The sequence below is a fragment of the Elaeis guineensis genome, chromosome 8, assembly GCF_000442705.2.
Source record: "Elaeis guineensis isolate ETL-2024a chromosome 8, EG11, whole genome shotgun sequence".
In the NCBI taxonomy this organism is placed as follows: domain Eukaryota; kingdom Viridiplantae; phylum Streptophyta; class Magnoliopsida; order Arecales; family Arecaceae; genus Elaeis; species Elaeis guineensis.
Genome location: NC_026000.2, coordinates 134556432 through 134566713, shown reverse-complemented (window position 1 = coordinate 134566713; position 10282 = coordinate 134556432). Strand labels below are relative to the sequence as shown.

The 10282-nt window shown below is 37.5% G+C and overlaps 1 long non-coding RNA gene across 6 annotated transcripts; it reads right to left on the bottom strand.

The window, feature by feature from the left end:
* Positions 1–1299: 1299 nt before the first annotated feature.
* LOC105049517 (uncharacterized) lies at positions 1300–10014 on the bottom strand. Of its 6 annotated transcripts, none has more exons than XR_012143174.1 (6): positions 9746–10014; positions 6105–6151; positions 5899–5957; positions 3091–3127; positions 2539–2905; positions 1300–2422 (listed from the first exon to the last, which is right to left on the bottom strand). It is a non-coding gene; the product is annotated as an uncharacterized lncRNA (long non-coding RNA). The 6 variants fall into 6 exon arrangements; XR_012143178.1 differs by lacking the exon at positions 2539–2905 and having other exon boundaries at positions 1300–1989; positions 2295–2422; XR_012143173.1 differs by lacking the exon at positions 2539–2905.
* Between the last annotated feature and the right edge of the window lie 268 nt (positions 10015–10282).

Here is a 10282-nt window from a genome sequence, read left to right as displayed (position 1 = left end):
GGCAACATTCCCAGGTGGTGGGCATCCATGCGTCTATATGCCCTCTACATTTGATGGCTTAGAATAACCTAGTGTTTGAATCTATGAGGTGTTCAACAAGGTCTATACTAAAAAGAGCTTGACCTTGGCAGCAAAATTGATCAATGTGACATCCAAGCCCACGGAGACCTAAAGCTCCTACTTTGCTCATGCAGCGAACCATCGGGTGTTCATTATTAGAGTCCCCTCCATGACACCTGAACGTCAATTTCAATGGAAGTTTCAAAGACAAGCATGGTGGGGTAGGTTTTGTGACCGATAAACCTGATTTAAGCTAGTGAAGGCTAGGGAAAGTCACTTATTTGAGCCCATGGTATTTGGTATGGAGCTTTACATGGTTTGGATGGAGATTGTGTTTGCCAAATGGACCCTAAGGGCCTGTTTTGCTGGAGGAATGCACTATATTAGTAATTCTGTACTAATAAATAGGCATGTCTTCTGAAAGATGAACATATAATAAGCTAGATGAAAATCTATGTAGTTAATATACCGGAGAAGTCCTTTGGACCGAAGCGAGGGATATTTCTGGACAACTTCAAAATTTTTTAATTTATGTTTCTTTTGATTGTATCCATACAAGAATTGTTTAAATAAACCATCTTATCAAAAAAAAAAAAAAAACTGAAAATATCCCAAGCATGTCTTTTAGTAGCCATGCCAAAAGGAGGAACTCTCAGCCACAATCTGCCTATCTTCCAGTACGTCATGCCAAAATGAATCACATACTATCAAGGGACTGAAAATTAAAACCTTTAAGAACCAGTAACGTGCTAATTCACTAGAAATTATTTATCATTCAAGAATGTATATATTCCAAATGTGCAACTGTTTAACACGGCATGCAGGAAATGTAACGAAGAATTATCAAAGTGGAAAATGTAGAGATGTGAAGACATATAACCCACTTATATGTTGTCCTGATACACACAATATGGTTTAAATTTGCAAGTAACATAGAATTCATTTTGTCTGAAAGTAAGGCTGAAACATATGCATTTTTCTGTATGCCTTGCCCCAAGAAAAGATGAAAAAGAAAAAACTTCTTACTCTGAAAGAATACCATAGAGAATATTGCGCTTTTTTTTTTTCAAGTGGAAGATCAGGCAGAGCCCAACCAGATTCATTGAGACAATGAATAGCAAGCAATCACAATAAAACGAAACGGGTTAAGCCACTCCACTGGGAATTGATCTTTAGTGGAACATATTGCATAACCTGCATTTGATCGTCAGAACGACCTTCCCGTGTACACAACCCATGAAAGTACAAAAAGGGGCAGAGAATAAAAATATTGATAGGAAAAGTACGCCAAGTGCCTCTTTAGATCACACAAGTTACCAACAGGGGCACAAGATGTAGAAGGAGAAATGTGACAAAAATGTAATCCAGAGAAGAATTGCTACAGCAACAATACTTGTATGCATCCCTTTTAAAAGGGTGAGCCTGCAAAAAGGTTTTGCCCAAAGGGCCTGCCACCTAAGAACATGGACGGCACCCCACAATGATTGTGTGAGGCACTGATACTGTTTCTTAAGAATTTTCTGCAAGGCCCGTTTGTTAGCATTCCTCTAAAGATTCTCTTCAATTACAGTTGAAAAATAGATAGCTTTAGTCAAAGCTAACCAGTGAATAACATGAATTTTCTAAAATCTGCAGTAATATCCCATTAGAATAAACTTTTAAAATATATTCGTGCACTAAAACAAATGCTAGTATCAGCAAGAAAGGCCCCGCTTGCTCCTTTCGATACAGCTTAAGATATGTTTCTGCATAACACTAGTGAGAAGACCGCCCCCATGACAAGCAAAAGCAAGCGCATGAAAGGCATGCCCAGACTGCCTGCCTCGAGCCAGCAACCAAGGATTTCTGATATCAGGTACCACCCCTCAGCAATTCAACACTGTACCAATTAACCTAAGGCTAGCTGATGCTTGTCAAGGAATAGTAGACCTATAAAGTAGCACAGGAAAGAAAACAAGCATGTAGTGAAAACCTCGTTGGACCTGTTGGTTTGCACCGCATGATAAAATCAGTGCATGCTCATAGCATGCTCAGTTTTCATGCTATCATCTAGAATCCTAGATGACTGCATCACTTCTACAATCATCAGGCCATTTTACCTGAGAAATGATGCAGACCAAGCATTACTGCCAATGAGTTCTCAGTCACATGACTTGGAGATCCAGTTTATATACATGATGGGATGAGAATGAGAGGCACCATCTGGATATCAACTAACAATCAATAACATGTACCTTGGCAAAGGATTGACCAAGCAAAATGGCTCGTAACATCATCCTATGCTAACACAATAAGACAACAGACAATTCTTGTAGATGCGATCATGCATGTGATTTGGTGGATGCACCATACCCAAACCGTCCTGCATAATTGCCATTTAAAAAGGGTTGGAACAGGACTAAAAGCAAAGGAATGTTTAAACCAAGAAAACATGCTTAGGGATCACATTAATATTTTATGTGCTGAGGCATCATTCACCTAGTTTTATATTGGTAATTTTCCTGCTATCTAGGAAGGAAGCTCAAACTCCACGGATCTATTGGACCTACAAAAAGATACCAATGTTCAGACCCACCTCAGCCATAAAGCTTGTGGTGGCTGCAGGCAGGCACAGAAACCTTGACTACTAGGAAGATGGTACAGACTAGGCTAGTTGAGTGACAGCCGGACAGGACATTAACGGCCTATGCTTGGGAAAAGACCCAAAGAGGTTGCCCCTCTGCTGGGCAATGGATAGCAAGCAACAAAATAACATTTTTCTAATCTTGGCAATGGAGAACAAATGGAGCCACAAGCAGCTTTTGTTCTGCCAGCATTCCTGACTTCTTCCATCCAGTCCATGCCCCTACTAACAATGCCAAATCATTTTATTAGCTCTCTTCGGCATTCAATTAAAAAAATATTTGGTTTTACCAGGCAATACGATGATTATTAAAGTGGATGGCTGTTGCTGTGCTGTTCCCTTTTACGTTGGTTAAAGTGATGCAGCTTATTAGAGTGAAATGTGCAAGTTAGGAATGAAGGACATACCACACATTTGGAACTCCAGCACAAAATTCCCACATTACTGCATGCAGAGGAATCATCATAAAGAAGGCCAAAAAACATAGAAAATGATGCAGCAAAAAGTTACACATAATCAACAGGCAATATGCTAAAAGATAGTAAACATCCTCGTATAAGGACTTGTGTAGATAACGTTATGTTTAGTCCCACATCAGTTATTTGCCGAAAAATCTTAATATTTATACATAATCAAGACATCCAAATAATATCTTCTAGCTATCTTTTTAGGTAAGATCTTAAGTCATTACAAATGACATCAAACAAACCCATCTCATGGCTTGCATAAACTAGGAGACACTGCAACAAGTTCAGTAGGGATGATCATAGATCGATCGTGGTACTTATGATTAGATCTGAATGGATTTGGACTCCTAGTCTGTGAGGATGTCAAGGCTTAAATGGGGTGAGCATGTGAGGATCCTTGTGGGTGTGTGTCTAGTTTCATATTGACTATACATTGGATAGATCTTGGATACTCATACAATACCTAGGAATCCAAATAATATTTCTGACTAGCTTTTTTGGATAAGATCTTGGATTGTGATAGTTTGAATGAATGCTTGGACTCCTCTAATGAGGTTATGACCATGGTTCGCCGAACTGTGCCGAACCGTATAGAGGCTAATCGATGTGGTTCAGATATTTGATCTGGAACACCGACAAAATAGAGTGAGGGAGAAGAAAATAGAGAAAAAGAGATAGAAGAGGGGAAAAAGGAGAAGAAAGGCCAGTAGTGGCCCGCGAGGCTTTTCGGGCTCTGCAAGATGGAATAAGAGAGGGGAAGGGAGAGAATGGAAGGATGGGAAGGTGGTGGGAAGGCTGCCAGGTGGCCACGTGGGTTCAAAACAGGGGCGAAACCCCCTATTTTACATTTTTTCTAAAAAAATGATAAATAGTGAAGCAAGAGGCCGCAGATGCCCAAAATAGCTGTGGCCATCACAGATTCGAAACAGGGGAGAAACCTCTTGTTTTGGCATCTTTTTAAAAAATACGATAAACAGTGAAGCCACAAAGAGAACGGCCCTTCGACACCTCCTTGCCACCTTCCCCTCATTCCTCTTCTCTCCCTTCCCCCTCTTTCTCTATCTCTCTCTGCTCTTATTTTCTCTTACGAAATATTGCAGAGTCCAAGAAGTCTCGACAGTCCTCTGGTGGCTACTATCGGCATCTCCATCGGTCTTCCTTTTCCTTCCTTCTTTTCATCCCCGATTGATCCAGCTTTCCGTATCAGTTTGAACCGATACAATTCGGTACAGGGGCATACTGACTCATACCGCTGACCAGCCGGCATTGGATCTGATTTCGAGTAGGCAATCCTTGGTCACAACAGTTCACTATCCTCTAATAGTAGTAGAAAGCATAGCTCTTATCCCAAACTATCTTTCAACTAATTGAGGTAGAACAAAATGATGATGGTTAATTACCACTGAGACATCCAGCATTTGAGGAATTCTGGAATACCAAAATTCGTAAGGGTATTTCATCAAACAATGCATAATAAGCTAATTAAGATTCATTGCATGTATAGTATGAGGAAAGCATGTTAGATGATTAAAGTGTTTTCTCTTGGATTTCAGGATATGAATCGAATTGCTGATGAGGACTTTATCAAATAATAATCCTAACAGCTACAAAAGTGCAACATTCTTTCCATGTGAATTTTCGCTTCACACCCAAAATACGCTAAAAGAATTCCAGCTTATTTTTGACCAAAAATATACAATGTTTCAGCTCATATATGCCCAAAATAAAAATTTAGAGATCAGGCTTATTTATGGCCAAAATACATTTACAAAGCTTTAGTTTTTTACCCATCATATGCTCCAAAAAGCCCCAAGTCACAACAAACCTATCAATTGCCAAATTTTAAAGATAATCTACCATTTATCAAACACTTACAAAAGTCTCAAACTTCAGTATATGCCCAAGATAATAAGTTTCAGAATATACTTTATGTTGAGGTTGAGACATGCTTCCAAAACCTAGCATGCATATTTGTGTTTCTGCCTCTTCTTTTCAATTTATTCTGTATTTCGTATCTCCTCTTCCAACAAGACTTCGCAATCAAGATAGCAACACCCGTGAAGCAAAGATCTAAATGGAGATTATATAAGACTAAGCCAATTATTTTATGCTATAAAAGTTTTTTAATATAGAAAATAGATGGACACCATAGTCAAAGTGATGTGCTGTAATGTTTTAATATATCATGGCCTAATCAATGATCACACCATTTAATAGGACCAATCAATGATCTCACCCTTTAATACATCCATTCAACCTATCATTTCCACCACATTATAATTGTTTTTCATGATATAATCATATTATTTTGGTACTTTGCATGTTACATGACATGCCTATAGTTAAGACAGGAAAATGACACTATAAAAAATTTAAAAAAAAAAAAAAAAAACAAAACCAATTGACGCATGTCCACCTATGTTATACTACTTGTCAATATAATTAATTGGCTGATTTGTTTAAATCTCACTAGTTACATGTTTTAGAGATAAATCGTTAAACCTCATGTCAGAATATGATGTGCATATGAATGTGGAATCTAACTACTATGTTCAACTCTAAATATAGGGATCTGTGTCCATCTTAGCCGCACACACTACTAATATTTTAGAATTTACTTCTTGATTGCAGCCTAAGCCCATTGGTTGCCCAGCGCATATCAGGAGCAGGAGAAAGAGGGTGGCATAATAGCATCACAACCATGAGGAAAAAATCCAGGAGAAAAGTTCTCGGTATATAACTGCATACCTCAAGAAGACAGTTACAAGCTCATGGTTGGCCTCTCCAAAAGCGACGGATGAAATGACCTATAAAATTTAGTTTATCAAATATTAAACATCACTCGAAAATATACAAGATGGACAACCATTGATTTAACAGAAATTGTAATGCAACAGCAAACTAATACCCAAAACTATAAAAAAAATAATAGTAAGGAAACATGCCATACACACCATGAGAAACAGTAGAGCCTCTTTGCTAATTCAACGATCCCTGGCACCTACAGCAAATAACAAAAGCTTAGACCACTATCAAAATAAGGTACTACCAATTAGCATGCAAAATATGGTTATTATTTGCTCATAAGGATTTTTTTGTGGACAACAAGACCTTTATATTCTATACCAAATGCACATACCCTTTGGACCATACACTAATGCATATTTCTGACCATTACAAATATCACAGTGGAAAAGACACACTTCACATGTTTGGTACAATTCATAAAGGGTGCATATTTAAGCTGAGCAAATATTTAGTTTAAGGATAGCTCATGGGTTCATTCAGAGGTCAAAAAGGACTGCACCCACAACAAATTATAAACTCTAGGTACTATTGATTTCCTTTTGCTGATATCTAGAGAAGCAAACTCAACCTCTTCCTACTTTTTAGGCATTTGCATCACTAAAGTCAACAACTAGTAAAGAAATCCCAGATATGCAAAAGGGGGGAAAAAGCAATCCTATAATAATCCAGAAACTCACCCAAAAAGGCTAGCTAGAATGTATTATTAGTCCCTTGGCCTTGCATACGTACCCAGATCTATCACGTGCACAAAATATGGGGGACCAAACACATGCCAATATAGGCTTTATCATACTCTCCCCATTTAAGCCATGATGTCCTTGCAAAGCTAAGTGCCAAAATCCAATCACAAATACCATAATCAGCTAGTTTTTAACCCCAACTAGGCTCATGCAACAGTATCTCCAAGTCCATATAGGCAATGGGTCAGGTTCACTTTAATGCCATTTGCAGCAATGTAGACCTCACGCAAAAAAACTAATCAGAAAGTGTTTTTTGGATTGCTTAACCATGTATAAGTACCAAGATCTATCCAATGCTACCAACGTGGGACTAATGCACGCCTACATAGGTCCTCATATCAATATGCACCGGGTCGATCTTGGATAATAATACAAGGCCAAAGAACCCAGATAACACCTTTCGACTAACCTTTTTGGGTGACATCTTGATATATCACAAACCTTTCATCCCATGAATAAAAAAATGATGATAAATCAACTGAATTGAAAATGTTAAACAAATTGAATAACATCTCTTGAAGATATAAACTCAAAAAACAGGTAGACAAATCTAATTAAAAATAAAGAAACAACTTAACCATCAGGTCCATCAATATGGTACAATCGCACATCATGGAAAACTTATATTGCTCCATGAATTGATTTTGATGATTACAAAATATTTGAGGGGGTTACTAATGATTTTGGCTTGAAAAAAGATTTATTGTATTTCAGGAACAAAATCATAATTTTATCAAGTTCTGATTCGAAAGCCTCAAGAGCAAGAACAAAAGATTTGTGATCTATTGGAGATAATTTTACATTTTTTGGATGTATATTTAGAGAAAATCAAGTTTAAAGAAAAGATCGACCCCTAGGTTGACCCCTGTCAAAAGGGATTAACGGCTGCTATTTTTGACTGGCACACCCAAAGGGGATGATCCTAGGGTCGACCTCTGTTGTCTGTGCAAGCCAAAGATACAGAACAGTCACTTTCTGTTCTGGCCACAGAGGTCGATCCCTATGCAGGGACGACCCTATGAGTCGACCCCTGTGACGGAAAATCTCCGTAACGACTAGTTTTCAGCTCGTTTTGACCGCATATCCATTTAAAGCTCTCCAACGGTTCTAAATTGTCCAGATTTCTTCCACCATCTATTGAAAATATAAAGGCACTTAAAGAGAGAAAAAGAGAAGAGATTCAAGCATTCATTTCAGCCCTAACAAAAAAACCTCTTTAAGCAAAAGAAGCTTTCATTTCAAGTTCACCAATCCTCAAGAGCTCATTCAAGTCGTCAACAACCTTGAAAAAAATCAGAAAAGCTTTTTCTTGTTGTGTAAAGTGTACTTAAAGTTTTATTTACTCATTAAAGGAGCTAAACTTGTATTTCTTTGTCATTAACTCTTATACTCTGTTTTTGTCTTGATCTTTAGTTTTAGAAGGATTCCAAAACTTGGATAGGTTGATCCGAACCTTGAATCGGATTGTATTAAGTTGGCTTGTACCCGAAAAACAAGTGTTCTAGCTTGGGATAGCTAGAGTCAAGTACCGACGTTGTATTCTTGTTGAATACGTTTTAGTGGATTTAAATTCCCAAGTAGGAGCTTGGGAGTGATGTAGGTGCAAGGTTGGCACCAACCACTATAAATCTTGATTGTTTGTGGTGTGCTTACTTGCTCTCTATCTAAATTTTTTTATTTTCTTGCATTCTTGCATCTCACTTCTACACTTTGCTTAAATCACTTACTACATATAACTTGCTCATTATTACTTAATCCTTGTGGTTCTAAATTAACTTTAAAATTTCAAAAATCCAATTCACCCCCCCTTGGGTTGCATAGCTGGCAACACCTTAAGTACTGATCTATCCCTGGAAGCATGAATTTTTTTAATCGTATAAAATATAGCCAATGACTGAAACAACTATAGGATGATTCATAATTTTATAAGTTCCAACCTAACGATTGAATGTGCAGTCTGTCATGAACTGTGTGCTCCGATCTATACTCTTTAAAACAAAGTTTTGAATTTTAGGTACATTCAGTTTGCCCAATTTTTTTCTCAAAATGCCTTAAACATGTCATGGAGTTCTTTACATAACAAACTATGTGACAATGCCTTAAACATGTCATGGAGTTCTTTACATGACAAACTATGTGGCTTTTAGAACTTTTTTTTTTATTCGAGGCTTTTGCATAAAACTGCTTCTTTTATATGTCATTTGCATGTAGAGACTCCTCTTTTACATGCCCATAAATCAATTAATACATCCCTTATCCTTGAGATTCCCTGACAGGACCTCAAGTTAACTTTGTAGCATTTTCACTCAAATCTCTCCTCAATTGACTCCATCAAGCTTCTAGTTAACAAGCCACTCATGCTTATTTATGCCGTTGTCACCGTTTGAGTTTAATCAAGATCTCAACCTAGGAACAGTGGCAGTGAGATGTGAACCCAACGAGTTGAGGAATTTGAATACATTTCCATTATGTAAAACTTGCCCTTCACTAGAACTAAATGCAAGACAGATTTATAAATCCAGCACCCAATCATTAGATGATACTTTTACACTTCTATTCCTATATATCATAAAACCCCAACAGTCTGCTTATTTTAAATTCAAATAAGGACTAATCAAATCTTGATTGCAGATAACGATGGCAAAAATTAAATAAATAAATAACCAATTATATTGATCATTATAACTTTTCATGAAAAAAAACAGCATTCCAATCATGCACATTCCATGCTAATAAGAAGGGCCTAATAGTAAACATGGGTACACAGACAGACCTCAATATTCGTTAGGGTAAACAAGAAGATTTTTCACGATAATCGGTAGCTTTCTAGGTTTTTGCGGACATCTGGCAAGAATAATCCAAAATCAGAATGCTTTTCCTTCTCTTATAACCTTAATTCTTACAGATTTGAAACGACACTCGAAAGGATAAAAAGGAAACCCTGTAGGCTGACCTTTCCTTCTAGATTAATAATCCACACTAATATATCCTTGTCTTGATGCGACGAAATCAAACCATAAATTGCCCAAAACACCTAGGGAACTCACCGAAGCCAAGGGGGAGAAGCCCATCCAAGAAGGGCCGCGCGGAGGAGAGAGGCATATCTGCGGCATCCTCTGACTCGAACACTGCAATGCGATCTCACGCACAGCGAAGCAAGAACGAGGCCTCAAGAAGACATTGTCTCGAGGGTTTGGAGGAGAAAAGGGATTCGAGGAGCGAGAAGGAGGGCCAGACGGGGAGACAGATAGAGAGCTGCGCGGTAGAGAGAGAATGGCGGAAGGGGAAGCGGATTGCACGAGGTAGCATGAGGGGGCCGGATATAGCGCTTCAATTGAGTTCGTTATCTAAATAATTTTTAAAAAAATTATTTATCAAAATAAAATATTTTTTAATTATTTATAAAAATAATATAAATTATAAAATTCATTTGAAATGATATTTTATAGTATTCATGTCACCATCTTCTCTCTCTATATGTGGACGACTTCAAAAAAAAAAATTAAAATTATTATTTAAATAATATTTTTAAAACATCATTTCAAACGATGTTTTTAAAATACCATTTGAAATGAATTTTTAAA